Source organism: Solea senegalensis, linkage group LG2 (genome assembly GCF_019176455.1).
Source record: "Solea senegalensis isolate Sse05_10M linkage group LG2, IFAPA_SoseM_1, whole genome shotgun sequence".
Lineage (NCBI taxonomy): Eukaryota > Metazoa > Chordata > Actinopteri > Pleuronectiformes > Soleidae > Solea > Solea senegalensis.
The window spans coordinates 7826204-7843174 of record NC_058022.1 but is presented as its reverse complement, the minus strand read 5'-3'; the positions used below and the strand labels follow the sequence as shown (position 1 = coordinate 7843174).

At 41.2% G+C, this 16971-nt stretch overlaps 1 protein-coding gene across 2 annotated transcripts in view; it reads right to left on the bottom strand.

Moving 5' to 3' along the window:
- The window catches only part of ramp1 (receptor activity modifying protein 1), a 46383-nt gene that overhangs the window by 28562 nt on the left and 850 nt on the right, over positions 1 to 16971 (bottom strand). The window lies entirely within an intron of this gene.

Below are 16971 nucleotides of genomic sequence, written 5' to 3'. Positions count from 1 at the left end.
TGATGCAAAATAAATATATTACTAAAAAAAACATATAATAAGTGATTATAACTTGATATTTGAGACCTCTGCCTAAAAGTCTTCCTTTAATCTCAGAAAGAGACACGGCGTGCTAAAAGTAAAAGGATTTGCGTTAAAATAACGTGTAAACCTGTAAAAGTTGAAACGGTGACCTGTGATGACCTTGAAGCTTAACCTTCCCTCGTGGAAACATGTTATTACTAAAGCCTCAGTACAATGTGTGACTTGAAAGGCTACAACGTAAAGCCATTGAGCGAGAATAAAGCCTGTCGCTATCCAAGTGGGCTCAACATAAAAGGCGATACAAAGAGATTCACTCACAGCAAGGCCACGAGAAGTGAGTGCATTTTATAACACACAGAAATCAGTAATAAACATGCCATAAAGTTCATTTAAGGAAAAAAAATGATAAGCTCAGAACTGAAATTAAAAATGTAAGCTATTTTTAAAGCAATGCAGGTATGTGATGCATCGACATTCTCATGTCCTGTGACCCTGTTATTTTACATTATGGAAATCTGTGATTTAAAAGCCAGGAAATCATCATCAATTCCTCGTTAACTGTACATCAAAGGTGCCATGAGCACTTTAAATGGACAACAACATATCATCATGTTGATATGCATGTCAATAGACTATTTAAATAATGCAGCTCAAAACATGAGCTCACACACACACACACACACACACACACATCGTGGTTTGCAGGAATGATCCTGGAGACTGGGGTGGAAACAGATCAATTTAAACATTAATAATAAATTGTGTGTGTGTGTGGGGGGGGGGAATTGCAAAGACTTCATCAATTTAATGTTATATGACTAAAGTGTAACGGCCTCAGTTTTTCAGTTTTACAATTATGCTTCATTTTTTTGTTGCCGTTTTCACTTCTGCTTTGAAGTTAACAATTGCCAGTGACTGCTGCACACAGTAGTCCCTCAGTCGTCTGTAACTCTCCGCACTGAGACCATTACAGCTCTGCAAATAGCTAGCTTTGTTACAAGGAAGGTAAGAATTAACCTGCATGGCTGAGTCGAGATAAATAGTAAACAAATGGCTTTGAACGTGATATAATTAATTATTTAAAAAATATATATTAAACTGATGCCCTAACTAGCCAATCTACAGAAGTGAATCGCCATGTTTTCATAAAATGATGACCAGAAGTAAATTTTTTCATGGAGCGCCCAGTAGAGCACATGATGGACCGTCTCTGGTGTACATAGAGTGGCGGCACAGCTTGCTGCACTCGAAGAAGAAACACGGTACATTAAGCTCGGCAGAAAACTCATTACAAGGCATTAAGACGCGTATAATGACTTCCATGCACATGTCACTTTAACAGACAGAGGGAGAGAGAGCAGGATAGTGAGAAAAGAGTGTCTTACACATCAGTCGAAGGCACGTGTATTGTTTTTCCAATTGATAAACCATCTACAGCTTCTTACATGAAACAGCAGGATGTGTGAATAACCAGCATCCACACTGGAGCACTGGAGGCAGCTGTGGCAGATCCAGGACAAACTTATATGTTGTATAACCAACGGCCTGTGTAAGTTCAGAAGTCACACATTTAGTCACATAGAGTACATCAACTTCCCTGCAGCTGTTGTGACAGTATAGGTGGCGCTGACTTATTTATCGGTTCAGCAGTTTGTCCGTAGCTCGGGGTAAAGGTTGTTTTTCAGCCGGTTGGACTTCTTGAGGAGAAGGTGGTGGTGAACAGAGTGTTGCCGTGTCCAGCGAGTGGGTCTCCCTCAATGTCGTGGAGAGATTTTTGAGTCGATGTCTCTCCAATTCCAGAAAATGGACCTATTTGACGACCTTCTGCAGGTGTTTCTTATCTGTCATGGTACATCTGAAGCAGCAGCTTCAGGCTCCAACACAGGAACTGGCACCCACTCCATGTTTACCCAACTGATGTACACTTTTTCTCATTCAAATATACTATAGGTTGAAAAAGGGCTGAAATCAAACTTTGGAAAATAAAGATAGCATACAAACATACAAATTTAAAACACATTCCTAACCTTGAAGGGGATATATGCAAGCAGAGTTTCAAATGGCTGCTGCAATCCAAATGAACCCTTTAACCCTTTTTTGCTTATTTTAACCATAAAAGGGCCAGTAATTATCCTCTGAGTAAGTGCTTTTCCCATTTTCCCAGAATAACTTTAAAAATCTGGTAGTTATTTACAATTTACTGTATGTTAAAATAGTGTATTAACAATTTAAAATGATGAAAATCAAAACATTTTGTTGAAATGTGGACGTTTTCCCCTTTCTGGCACCAAAGGCACTGTTAGGCCGGCTTCCTGCAACAGCGTGAATGTAATAACCGTCGCGTAATTACAGTAATGCAAAGTGTCGTCTGCGATACACGCGGTATTAAAGGTTTCAGAAAGTGTCTTTATTTGATGTCAATCATTTTAATTGTTGTTTGCAAGAAAGACATAATGGAAATACAAAAAAAGAAGTATAGGTCTTTGCCAGTTTTGCACATTGTACGCTGTATATTTTTAAAAACAACGCTGCATATGTTGAAAGTCCATTCATTCTCTTGGTTTAATAAGCACACTGAACAACAGGGTTTCAAAACATGTTCCCCACTACTCCTTATTGATAGAATAATCTCATCTCTCGCTTCCTTTGTGCACGGCAAACAAACTTGGCTAGTCCACCCCCACCCATGCTTGCCACCCCTGCACACAAACACTGTGCATTGTGACAATCGCTGAATAGGTGTTGTATACCCGCGACATCTATCTCTGACAAGTTGAGCCTCATCTATCACCAGCTAATCATTAAAGCAGGCAGAGCTTTCAGTGAAGCCCAAGGTCTGCCCTGACTGCCCCTCTGGTAATAATAGCATACAATTAATGTAGATAAAAAGCCACACAACAACAGGGCGAGCTGCAACCTCACTGTGGCGCACGTTATCTGCAAAGACCAGAGGGAGCGAGATAAGGAGCGTTAACATATGCTAACGCGATGTAACTCTTTTCCGCCGATGTTCAAGGAAGACATTCCCGTCAATTGCCTCGGTTAAATTTGATTATATTACACAACCTGCATTTACATCCAATCATTTAGCCTCAAGAAATAAATTATATAATTAAATAGTTCTGTTAAGTCCGAGGAAACAATCGGTCTCAGGCAGGAAAAAAAGCGTATTATTTATTACTCGACCACTGATTTATAGCACTTAACTCTAAAAGCAGTGGTTGGATCAGATGTTTCCCTATAAGCACACACACACAGGCAAATTAAATAATGAACAAAGTTGTCTATACGTAAAGGAAATAACTGTATATAAGAAATTACGTATAATATGCGGTCAAAAATGACCATGATACATCATCCCAGATTAAGGAATGCATTGATGTTTCTTCCACACCGACCAGAAATCTTGTGTAGACAAAGAATTCACTACTTTGGGAAAATGACGCTGTCAAAGTCCCACCTCTGTCCTCATCTTTGTCGTCATCATACTCTTGTCTTTGGAGATTGTTTGGCACTGTTGCCAACTGCTGTCAATGACAAGTGAATAAAAATCAGCCTGGAAAAGACACTAGCTATCACTAGAACACGTCGTGTCCTGAGCGACAACCAACAACGCTCACACGGGGGAGAGCAAGAAGCGCTAACCACTACACCAACCGTGTAGTCCGCAGTGAAACCGAGGAAGCGTAAATGGAGCTCAACTGATTATTTTCACCTGCCGTCCGACTGTGAACTGGTCACTGATGGAAGAGGCAAACCAAAGCTGGTAAAGGTCCTTGTGACGATAGTGATGCTGAGGATGTCTAAACTCAGACAATGCAAATACTGTAAATTAGGACACACTGGGGACAAGCACTGGACGATCAGTGAGCAAGGCAGCGTGTGAAAGGCACACAGGGACTGATTTAGAAACTCCGGACAAGGACTCCGAGGGAAGGAGGGAACAGTCATGAGTGTATATTGATGTTTGGAACCTCGAGAGGAATGGCGTCGCTGAATTTGACGAAGCAACGTGTCTTGTTTGCGTCTGCTCGGACACAATTGAAAAGATTTGAACATCAAATGTATCCGTGTGAGTTACAGATTCGATGTGTGTGGGTATAGTTCAGCAAACGCCTGCATCATATACAGTATAAAGGATGTGTGAGAGTGCGCACTATGTCCACTTTGCTCCCTGAGAGAACAGACAGACGAAGGGAGAGAATTTGTAACAGCCAGCAGAGGAGAGTAGACATGAGGCAGCTGAGTCAATTAGTGTACACACACACACACACACACACACACACAATCTCAGGGAATGCATAGTACACTTGCGTCCATGAATGCTGTGAGTGAGTATCAAGGGAGGTTTGATTAGAGGTGAGTACAGAGGCTGGTGAAGCCACTGAGGCGAGGCAAATGGCTATAGCCCTGTCAGGGTAATTTAGACAGAAGGAGAGAGAGAGACGGACTTGAATTACATGCTATACTTCCTCCCTATAATGTCAAGGTGATGCCACAGACTATAATGACCCTATTTTTGGTGGCATTGGTCTGCTCAGAATCTGGATTCAAGTCCATTTTTTCCTCACACTTTTTCATGAAGTGGGTTATGTTGTTAGGGTTACAGCCAGGGGGAGATTTAGGTCACAGGTAGAGTCGGAGTTAACCAGCCACGGAAAGCTGCTGTCTGACTTTCATTCACTCTGCTGGGAGGACGGGGTGTCCATTTGAGCTTTGACAGTCATTAGAAGCACATTATGTTCCTATGAAAGTGAGTAGATGGACTGTAACGGAGCAAGCAGCTCTCCTATGAAACACTCTGCAGTGTGTGTGTGCGTGTGTGTGTTGCTCTCAGCCCCATAATAATGTGAAGATTTAGATTTGCATCACATTTTCTCATTTGAACGATGCTTGTGTCCAAAGTGGCTCTAAGAGCCCAAATCATCACGTTTCCAATGGGCCCCATGCAAACAAATTTACACTCTGATTCGTATTCAAACATTTTTCGGTGTAAGAGACACAAACTGAGAATGTGCTAGCCGGTATTCTGCTTTTTAACCTTAATGCAGCAGATGATAAGTTGGAGTGGCTGAATCTGCTTATTATCAGGGAGGAGAGATGAGAACAAGAGGATTCAGCTGAACCACGCTTACGTCAGAAAGTTGCCCAAATGTGACCAGCATTAATTTTAATGTAGCACTGTAATCTCACTCCCTGCATAAGCTAAAAGGTGACTTTAGATTTGTTGCTGTGATAATAGAATTTTTACCCACAATCTCTTCATCTGTCAAAATCCACATTTCCTCTTCACAATATACCTGTCAAACAGTTCAACTTGGCTGGGTCACGTATCCCAATTTATGGGCTGCATCCTTCAGAGGACACAGTCGACCTGACATGTGAAGGCAGGTACCACTCTGGCTCCTTGGGGGATTTCCCTACCCCATTACCACTGTCGCCTAGCAACAGAGCCACAGCAGGACAAGGTACAGATCACAAACCGCAAGTGACAGAACCCGTAAATAGTTGAACAAAATTTAGTTTTATGTTTAGTTAGTTTCAGTTAGATGGAGCTTTGCGTTAGTTCATGCAGGACACGATAGTCATACACCCAGCTGACAACCAGCTGATCGTAATCTATTAGTCGCAGCCACTGTCACAACAAGGCAGTTAATTTAAATAACAATACCTCACTCAATTTCTTGCCTCACCAATGCTGCCTCATGCACCTCCTCAGCCTTGACCTTTCTAGATCAGAGTGGCTAGTGGCTAATCCAGGGAACATCCTAGGGACAGAACCATCAATACCAAGTCTAATGCTGTGTTTCCACCGAGTGTAACGGTTCAGTTTGGCACAGTACGGTACATATTTTTTCATATTTCCATTAGGAATTGTACCAAAATAACCGGGCCCCAACCGATCCATTCTTTGGTATCATTCCCTTGGGGTACCAGAGTAAAATGGTACACTACAGTACAGTCACTCCCTTGTGATCGGTGTAAATGTCCTATGGAACTCGAGGCAAACGCCCACAGTCTATTCTCATACAAAGCTTGACGTCTTTGCTGGATGTCCTCCATTGATGTCCATTGCATTGTTGTATTGTCCGTGATGTCATTATTCGTTGTTGTCGCACCGGTACAATGACTTTACCATTCCAAACAATACCGCACCATGTTGAACACACAGCATAACTGTATTCCCATTTGTTGAAATAGTTTAATGGTGATGAGAGTGTCCCTGACTGTGCGATGATCTGTCCAGGGTGTAACCCATCTTTTGTCCTATGTCAGCTGGGATTGACCCCAGCATCCCCCGTGACCCTCATGTGGACAATAAAGCAGTAAATAATGACTGAGTGAGAGAAAGTGTTGATGACAAAAAGGTTTGCCGTTGTTGGCCAACTTTTTTCACCTTTCAAAACGTCCATCTCTTAATATTCACTGAATCTTGGGACAGATTGTGTCAATAACGATCTGTCCTTCATTACTCAGGGATTCAAATGGTACAAAAGAATTGGCAGCTAAATCTAATTAGTGTATACATACACTGAAACTTATCCTCAGCATGGTCAGTCTCGTTCAAGTTTGTTATTGTCTATGACATGACTTTTTTGAGTCGGCACTGGTGGTACATGACAGCATCTGGTTAAGAGGACACCTGGAGGACACACTTGCTGTGTGTCCTCCAGGATCACTCCCACATCAACATTTCTCGTAAAGAAATTGCATTTTAGTAAGAAAAACTACCAGGATGCTCAAGGTCACTGAGCATATCCCTCTCAAAGTCTTCCTTTGGGACAATACAGTATGATGTTGGCTGCTCTCTGAATCAGCAGTAGTTTGGGGATTAGAGAGCTCTACTTTCGCTGATGGAAAACTGCCATGTTCACTCAGTTCATGGGCTGATTAAAAATGTTTCGGGTGGGAGTGAGTCCGAGGGCCTGATGGTTGTCTCGCCCCATGTCACAGCACAGCCTGCAGCTGCTATAACTGAACCACTCATCCACTCCAATGGTGCAGTGGAGGACTTATTAAGTGGCCAAAGTACGAGTGGAATCACAGAGCTGCTGCTGCCGCTGCCCCTGCTGTTGCTGCCGTGTGTATATCACTTCATTATCTTCTGACTAATGTGTTTGAATTAATTCCTCACATCTCAAACTCATTGTTTGAAAATATTTATTTTGATGCCAACAGCCATTTCACACTGCAACAAATCTAATATTAGACATAACTTTCTCCAACAAGGCTGCTTTATTGCCAATTAGTTTTAATTGGGTTTTAAAGAGCAGTTTAAATAGCAAACCCTGCTGTATAAAAAAAAATACAAGTATACATCATGTCAACTCAAGAGAAACAGCTCAGATGAATCCAGTGTTCTTGTATTCTGCCTTAAAACCAAAAAGACGGCATAAATCCTCCTCTGCCCATTGTTGTTTTGTCCAAGTATCTGTTTCAACAGCTGAGACCCCGAGGACATGAAGGAGGTTCTGTAGAGTCAAATTCCTACAAAGGAGCCTCAGGTTGAACTTACTCACAGCAAACAGTCCGTCTCATGAATGATCACATCACAGTGACAGTAAGAGTGGATTTTCAGATCGGTTTGGTTTTAATATGTGAGCAAAGATCCCAGGCTCCAATCTTTTAATTCCACAGTGGAAACACAAAAGCTGCTTGTTGCTCTGTCTTTGTCTCGTTATCCCATCAGAGCAATGATACCGAGCCAGCTCTGCCGCTCTGCCGCTCTGCCAGTGGCACTTCTGCCACAAACAAGCTGATATCTCTGTGTCTCTGTTCGTCTCTCTGTCTGTCTCACTTGACATGACCACAGAACAGTAGGATGAGGGAGACAGAGAAAAGGTGTTGGATGTCTGCGTGGCATGGCTCAGTAGCCACACTTGCAAAATTCTTCTGACTTTTTCTTTAATCTCAGAATTCTGATTTTTTTCTCAGAATAATGACTTGCTCTTTAATCTCAGAATTCTGAGATTAATGTTAGAATTCTGTGATTAAAGAAAAAGTCAGAATTCTTTCTCAGAATTCCGACCATACAAAACCAACGTGATCCTATTTGTCAAAAAGTGAAGTGGGGTAGGAAAGAGAGCAGACGAGTGGTGGGGTATTAAATTATTAGAAAGTATATTTTAATTGAACACCGCAGTGTGAATAGAGCTTGAAAGACGACAGCATGACATGTTATTAATTACCATGATGCTGTTGTGTGGCAGCATCATGGTAATGAATGCATAATGCATAACTGCAGAAATAAAGACATGTCATGTATAACCTCACACTGTGTGCCTCTGTCATGTGATGATGCTTTTCCTATCTGTGGCCCTAAGTCTCTCCCCCAACCAGCACTCTGGAGGTCCTCCAATCAGTCGTTCTCTTTCGTCCTCCTCACAATTATCTGCAAAGGTCAAGACCTAAAATTTTAATCAGACGATCAGGTTTCCGCCTGTAATCTGTTCATACAGGACTGACGCGCTTCAGATTACATGCTCGCAAAATGGTCGTTTAAATTTTTAGGAGTTTCAGTTGACTGACACGAGATAACTGAACAGATTAATATGACTGATCCCACACAGCGACTGCCTTGTAACAGGAAACTCAACTCCGTCTGTGATGTAATGTATTTCAATGTCTGTAGAATGTTCATACACTGCAGTCAAACATGAATAATAGTTTTTAAAGTGCCAAGTACGAGACTAGAAAACACCGTCACCAAAGTGAATCATTCCACCAAATGTGAAGACATTTCCTCACAGTTTTCCCAGCATTTCACATTCGTGTGAGTGTCGAACAACTAAATTGACAAGATAGAAAATTAAAAGTGTTGCCTTTCTTTAATTACTTTGAACAGTATCAAGGCTGCTATGACGCTAATCCTGCTGCTTTAGTCAGGAGGGTGTGTCGTGTTGTTACTGGAGCATAAATGTTTGTTAGATAATTAATCCCTGTCATTCGCCTTTTATCGAGACAGAGTACAGATTTGTATCTGGTTTCATGTCTCCATAGAAAATGAAATGATGAAAAATAAAGTGGACAAATTGATGTTTAATTCTACATGCATTTCCCCCACTACAGTGTGGCTGCATGTTCTCCACATGTGTGCTTTGTTTCCTGTTGTTTCTCTTCGTCCAAACCCATGCAGACTCGAGATACAGTGTCACTGTAAACAGTTGTTTGTCTCTGTATGCCGTCTTGGAAACTCGTCTCTCACCCGATGTCAGCAGGGATTGACTGCAGCTCCCACTGTGACCCAAGATTAAGTAGTATAGATTATGGACATATGTATAAACCAGATGTGAATTTGGTTGCGGTAAAAAAAAAGAAAAGAAAAAGGATTCACTTTAGTGCTGCATAGTTTTTCGCTTCATGTGACATTTATCCACTTATCTTATTTAAATGTGCACTCATGAATGTATTTATGCACCTTCAGTCTGTTTGGGTGAGGGCACTGGACGCACACATACTTAAATGTCCATTTATGGTCAGTTTAAAGTTTTATTTGAACAACTTTCACACGTTTCCTGTGGGGCTCTTTAGTGTTTATGGCTTTGTAGGAAGCTCCGACAGCAATAATAGACACAGACTCCAAGTGGGATTGGACATGTTGAAAAATATATGAACTTATGTTACGATACCGCGTCATTTAGTATTCACTTTCCGTCAGGGCGGAGCTGTCTGTTCTGCAGTATTTCACCTTTACGTAAAGCTGCATTAAGTGAAACACTGCCACAGGAATAGTTCGTATATTACAATTGTATACACTCAGGTTACTGCCTTTAATTACACTAGTGTGTGCTGATACACAACTACAGCCTCTTTTGACACCCTTGACATCAACCAAGCGCTGGGTGTCTTGCCTCAAGGGCACTGCAGTGACACAGGAGAGCATGTGTGACTCACAGTGACGCTCCACATAATTGTGTTCACACATACAGTGGGGTGCAATGTGTGAGGCTGCTTTTGTATTGTGTGTGTGTGTATGTGTGACACTCCAATTGTCTGAGAGTGGCTGCCAAGTATACAACAGCATATGATAATGTGTGTGTATGTGTGTCGCATAGTGTGATGTCCACTACCCAGGTCCTGAAATCCATGTTGTCTCAAAGGCGCCTGGATAATTGCTAATGGCTATGCCACGATCAGCAGAACACACACACACATGCATATTCACACATGCTTCACTAACTAGCAGTGCCCCACTGCTGCTCATTAGCTGCTGAGGCGTGACTGCGAAAACTGGGTTACAGCATTGCACATGCATGTACAAGCAAAAACAAAAACATGCAGACTGGTCATGACCAGCTATAAAACAGGGGATACTGTATCATGATTATAATAATAGGGGGGAGAGAATGAAGAGCCTTCACAGCAATAAAGGTGCCTTGTCATTATTAAGAGAAATGTGGTTGGTTCCTGGAAACTGCTGCTCAGATCTGTCTTCCCTTTTGAAAAGTGGATTTAACTGTCAAACTCGCAGTATGATGCAGACAAATGAGCCACAACGACACCGTGTGTAATCACCGTTCATCTTAACAACACTTTGTTGAGGTTTTCTCCGCTCCACGGCAGATTTTTATGTATGAATCCATGATTGGCAAATGCATGTTTGTATTTAAAATGTCAGTGTACACAAAGTACAGCATTTCTCTCTTCACACATCGCGGAGCACAGCAGAGAAGAGCAACGACATAAATAAGTAAATAAATACAAACCGCTGATGGAAGGCGTATTCACTTGAGCCCCAGCATGCCATTTATCAAATGCAACCTATACACAGGAGCCTATATAAATTTCCTCCATGGGCTGTTTTAAAATGCAACTTATAAGAGAGGAGTATTTCAGATAAACACGCTGTGAAATCCACTCCGCGGAGCTCGCAGCGGGATCACGGTGCAAAATGGTGCTGAGTCTTGGGAATCGGAAGCAAATGTCACAAACAGAGCGGAGGAATAAAAGGTCAATAGTTCAGAGCCATGACCTCAAAATGATCTGTGCAGAAGAAGAAGAAGAAATCCTTAGCCTAAAATGCTATATTTATTATTTAATGCGTATTAAGCTGGAGGGAATTTGAAAGAGCTGTTTAAGCACATACCTTGATACACTGCGAGAGATTAACTTAGGTTTATACGCCTGATTTAGTACGTGTACAACATACAGCATATACTGTAGGTAAATTCTTGTAATGTCTTGTGATCTGGAGTCTTATTGAGTCCCTTCATACTAGTTCTGTAAAATTGATAGAAAATGCTGGAAATGAGATTGTGGTCTGCGATTAGTTAAGAAGATTAAATGTCTGTGAAGGTGAACTCAACTCAGGCAATAACATCACTTCCAAAGAAGCTCAGCTTCAATCCGAGTCTATGGAGCAGTGGATGCTGGGCTTCTGCATGATGATTGGAGGAACTGTCTGAAAGGCGGGACTAGTTTTTGATTGACAGTGTTGCCGAAACATACACGACAGCGGAGCCTTTTCTGCCTCAGTCCTGTCTGCGTGGATTTTGCGAGGGAAGTCTGCAGACAAATAGCTGGTTGTTTGTGTAAATAAAAACACTATTATAGCATCTCAGTTTTACATAATTATGGCGTTTGCTTGTTATAGCTGTTAGTTTGTAGAATGTATGTATAAATAACTGGGCCTGAAATGAGCTTCCCCTGTTTCAAAGACCTGCGACCGCCACTGTGCACGACCCAAAGGACAAATCTATGAAGTCGCAATTATACTTTTTTTCCCACATTAAAAACAAAATCTGCTGGCTGTAACGTTGTTCTCAGTAAAGCCAGTATTTTTAATTCAACATGTTTCCTTAATCTCTGATGATATGTCATTTTTATGATTTTCATTTCTTACATACAGCTCCTTTAAACAATTTAAAGACATAATTTCTATCTATTATCTCTGTAACAATAGACAGCCTTATAATCTTATGTTCAGTGGTAACAGTGGGAGACATTTCCTGACTAAAAAGAAGAAATATACTGTATGTTTCTGTGCCTCAGTCACTCATCCCTGCAGGTCACTGCTATAAATATCAGTGTGTTACTATTTTAACCAGTCTGGTAAAAAAGAAAGCCTGTTAGGCATTTGGATATAGCTTAATACCCTGAGCTCTTGATGTCGTGGGCTTTGATCCCACACACACACACAACCTCTAAGACATGTCATGTATGTTCGGTGAGGCAGAGAAAAAAAAAACCTGGTTGAATAAACCAGTGCAACAGGCTCATTATGTAAGGTTAAATGTAATGTATGAGAGCAACAGCCCAGATAAATGCGCTGCAAATCTGAGAATGAGCTGATGTCTTAGATTTGCAGCAAGACGGGTGTATGTTGATGGTTTCTGTGGCCATTTTTAATATTAAAAAATAAATAAATAAATGCTATACAATATAACTGACACACTCACTTCTGTGAGCTTGTTCTGTTTAATTCATTAATTGACATATTTCATTATTTCTCGACCTATAACTCGCTAACATCTCTCTGGGTGACTGACAGTTTTGATCCTCCCAAGTTCTTCCCTGAGACTTCACACAAGGATGTGGAGCGTCAAGAGCTCTCTTGACATGCTCATATCAAAAATAACTTATAGATGAATCAACTGTGATTTTAAAGGTAAAATCGAAAATCTAAAAACATATGAAAACAAAGTTTATAGTTCCAAAATTGCCCTCGGACACCAGTTCATTCTTCTTCACACACTGCAGTCATCTCTGCATCTCTGTAAATCTCCCACTTTATCTATGACAAAGAACCAATAACACAGACTCAGACCACCATTAAATTAAGGAACGTAACACAAACATCAAATTAGAAACAGAAATGAGGCTAAATATTGTGAGAGAAAATTCTAATCTTCTGCCAACTTTGAGTTTAATCAGTCACAACTTCTTATAACCAGTACAATATTAACATCCAGAACATATAATAACACACAAACTAGGCACCTTTCAAGGTTCCCTCCATAGTTACCAAGGCGCCAGGCATCTGGACCTGATACACTATCTGAAGGCTTACTAACTATATGTATCAGACCTGACACGCTGCTCACGAGAATCTGTGACGACGCCTCACTGCTCAGATGTCAGGCATTGTCTCCGTTCTCCTCTGATCTTTCGAGTCTTTCAACTTAACTCATCACTGACAAAATATGACACATCACACATGTATCTCCAAGACTATTCATATACCTCATACAAGTCCAAGTCTGAGTTAATGCAGTGATTTCATTTTTAAAAAAAAAATGGTAGTAAAGATGTAGGAGCCACACAGTTGGTGTAGTGGTTTGCAGCAAGAAGACCCAAGTTCACGACCTGGTCGGAAACAAGGGCCTTTTTGCATGGTGTGTGTGTGTGTGTGTGTGTGTGTGTGTGTGTGTGTGTGTGTGTGTGTGTGTGTGTGTGTGTGTGTGTGTGTGTGTGTGTGTGTGTGTGTGTGTGTGTGTGTGTGTGTGTGTGTGTGTGTGTGTGTGTGCGTGTGCGTTGTGTGTGTGTTTCTGGGTTCTCGTTCCCTCCCTCAGTCCAAAAAATGTAATTGTACGATCTAAATTGTCTGTAGATGTGAGAGTGGATGGTTGTTTGTGGCACTGTGATGGGTAAAGCTGGGATTGGCACCAGTGACCCTCATGTGGAGGATAAAGCAGTAGGCAATGAATGAATAGTATAGATGTAGAGCCTGAGATAATAAACATTACACATATCTCTAAAAAAAAAAAAGAACAGTAATATTTGGCAGTTAGTTGGCGAACACAAGTGCAGCATTTAGCAGCAGAAGAGTCAGATATTTCTCACCGTTCTGCCCCAAGAGGACAAAAACCAATTACTATAATTCCACCCTAATAATGACAAAGTTAATTTCCCTAATCACATTTTTCAATTGCTCAATCTTAACCTTATCCTAATGTTTTTTTTGGACACTTAACCACTGGAAGAGATGTTGGTAATGGAGATTGAACGGTAATACAGATATCAGTATTCTGCGGTGAAAGGATTGCAGAAATTGAGGTTTATGCAGTATTAACTCTCTGCCTCTCATGAAACACACGCTCACACACAATGGGTGGTTTGTCCATTACGAAAGTAATTGTGACAAGACAGGCAGTGGGTGATGTCCCCGAGCATTAGCAATGATCTACAACTAATTTGAAAGACTTGCTCCCAGTCTGGATTAGAATGGACGAGGCCAGACACTCAGCAGACCTTACTTAAACCCCTCTCTCCTCCCAACAGCTCACTAATGCTTTCAAAGGAGCATGAAATATGATCTTTAAAGCAAAGTTGGAAGTGAGTCTTCCACTGGCGAGCACACATTGATTGGACAGCAGTCGCCAATACTTCTTTTGTTGCAGCTAACTGCACCACAGGCCGATTTCAAAAGCTACAACCTTTGCTGCAGTTCATAAGCATGACCCCCCACAGGTCATTAGTTCAATTCCCTGTATTTAGTGGGTCTGGCTTATGGAAAGTACCTCATTTAAGCATTAACGGTGTTATTACAATGTTCCTGTATTCACTCCTCCCCCTGAGGAACTCTCACAGCAGGAAGGGAGGAAGGAAGAGTCACTAGGGAGAGGAAGTGTACGAAGGAAGTTATCTAATATCAAAACCAGTTTCATTCCTTATTCCTCATCTATCTAATTAGCCAGTGAGTCTGTCATGAAGGGCGCACACAAAAACCCACATGGACACACAAACTGTGCAGTAGACGCAGATATATAGCCTTTATTAAAATCTTCACTATTCTGCCCCTCCTACCTTAATTATCTCTCTCTGGCTTGTTAGAATGACTCTCTCTCTACACTAATTTATGGAGCTTCTCCCTCGAGACCTTCACACCATGAAAACATGCTTCTTAGTCAAAGCAGAAGGGACATAGTCAGAAACCGGTACTTTCAAGTCCAAGCATGCATATTCTCTAGATCAACAGAAGCTTATTACTGCAGGAAAAACAGCAAGAAGACCTTGGTTTGTGACTCATTTACAGCCTTATCTGTAACACCTGATACCATTTTGAATTAGTAAACAAATGATTTGATGTTACATGTTAGGTCAACATATACACAAAAATCTGAATTAAATAGTTGGGGAAATTCTGCATATTTGTTTGGGGACCTAAAAAAAAAAAATCACCCACGATGAATCACTGCACTAAACCATCTATGACTTGATAAAATTATTGTATTTCTCCTCCTGGTGTCTATCTTCTGTCTCTACCTCACCTCCCTCTTGTCCTCATGTCCCCCCTTCCTCTGTCCCCCATTTTTCCTTTCACCACAACCGGTCGAGGCAGGTGGCCACACATTTTTGAGTCTGCTTCTGACAGAGAGGGAGTTTTTTTTCTCTCCACTGATGCCCAGTGGTTTATGCTTAACTACGTACAGTGCCTTGATAGTTAATGTATGTTGTGATTTGGCGCTGTACAAATAAAATTGTACTGAATTTCAAAGTCTCAAAGTCTCAAAGCCTGTGATTGAACAGAATCCTTGCTATATTCATTTTGCCCCAAATCCAGGGCATATCCTCTGTATGTTCAGCCCTTATTGTACAAATTGTTGTGGTTCCCTGGACTTTTTTCCCCCCCGCTGTTTAACCAGGGTGAGGCATACACCTCAGTGTTCACATGTAGGTTTGTTCAGGGATGTTTCAAGGGACATCCATGAAGGTTTTTGAAAGAAACCTTTAGAGGGATTCTAAGCATGTCGTTTGTGATAAAAACTAATTTTAAAGCATTGTCAAAAATGTTTGCTCATGAAGCCTGCAGTCCCATATCAGCTTCAGCTATAGGAATCAATTTATAGTGAGTGAGCACAAGGGGAAGAATGACCGGTAAGTCTCCATCTACATAAAGCATGTGAGTATGTTACAAAGCCAGACTCTGAAATGACCCTTTAAATCAGAAGGATTTTAGAAAAGCCGGTTTGACTCTGAAACGAAGCCCTCCAACCAAAGTTAATTAACTTGAGCTTTTCTTTCAATAACGTTTCTGAAGCTCTGAATGAAGACTTGATGATTAAAAGCCTGTAACAAAGCCCCGACACTCACGGCTTTATCATAGTAACAGCCCACCCACTCTTGTAATGTCGGGACTGAGCCGACGACATCCCATGACCCACTGTGAGCCTCACATTTTAGCTGGAGTGCACCGCATCAGCCATTTTGATTGCTTATGCGATATTCAGTCATCCAGTCAAACTGTCATTGCTGCCAGATGTTTTCCCCTGAGTCATTTCTCAACATTTTTTTTTCCCCCTTTCAATTTTGTCATTTCACCACCGTGGAGTAAGTAACATGCCTGAAATACTCCAAATGGATTCAAATTGAATACCAAGCCGTAGAATGAAAGACGATCGTGTCAGGAGAGGAGGATTACAGAGTCTCTCCTGTGCCAATCTCCCTTATAAAGTCACTTCATCCATTCATAACTCACTGGCCAAATCATTACCAGAGAGAATTAAAAATGGACTTCTGCCATGCACAACAACAACAACAAAAACCAGCTCAGATGTTCATCTACTTGTCTCATGCTCAGTGTTTGTAAAAGCAGAAAAGTGTCCTACACGGATACATTTACTGCCTCGATGTTATAATGAGGTAATGAGGCGACCTGTTGCTGCTGTGATGAGTCATAACTTTCTCTCTCTGTAAACACCTACAGTACACGGAGCCAGCGACGAGCACAGGAAGCATTCCTGTACATCTTTGACAAAGAGCATCACGTCATATCTGTGCGTGTACTGTAGTATATATACTGAGGTTTGTTGTTTGTATAATGTGTATTTCAACTGCTCAACTGGATATAAGGACTCAGAACTTCCTTGTGTGACTCGAAAGTGTTAGTTGTAATTAAACATGCGGGGAGATTCAGTTTAACAGTTTATTTTCCTATTTCCCAAACAGAAAGGAATGCAGTCGTATACAATCTGAGGACAAGACAGTTATGGAGATAATGATAATAAA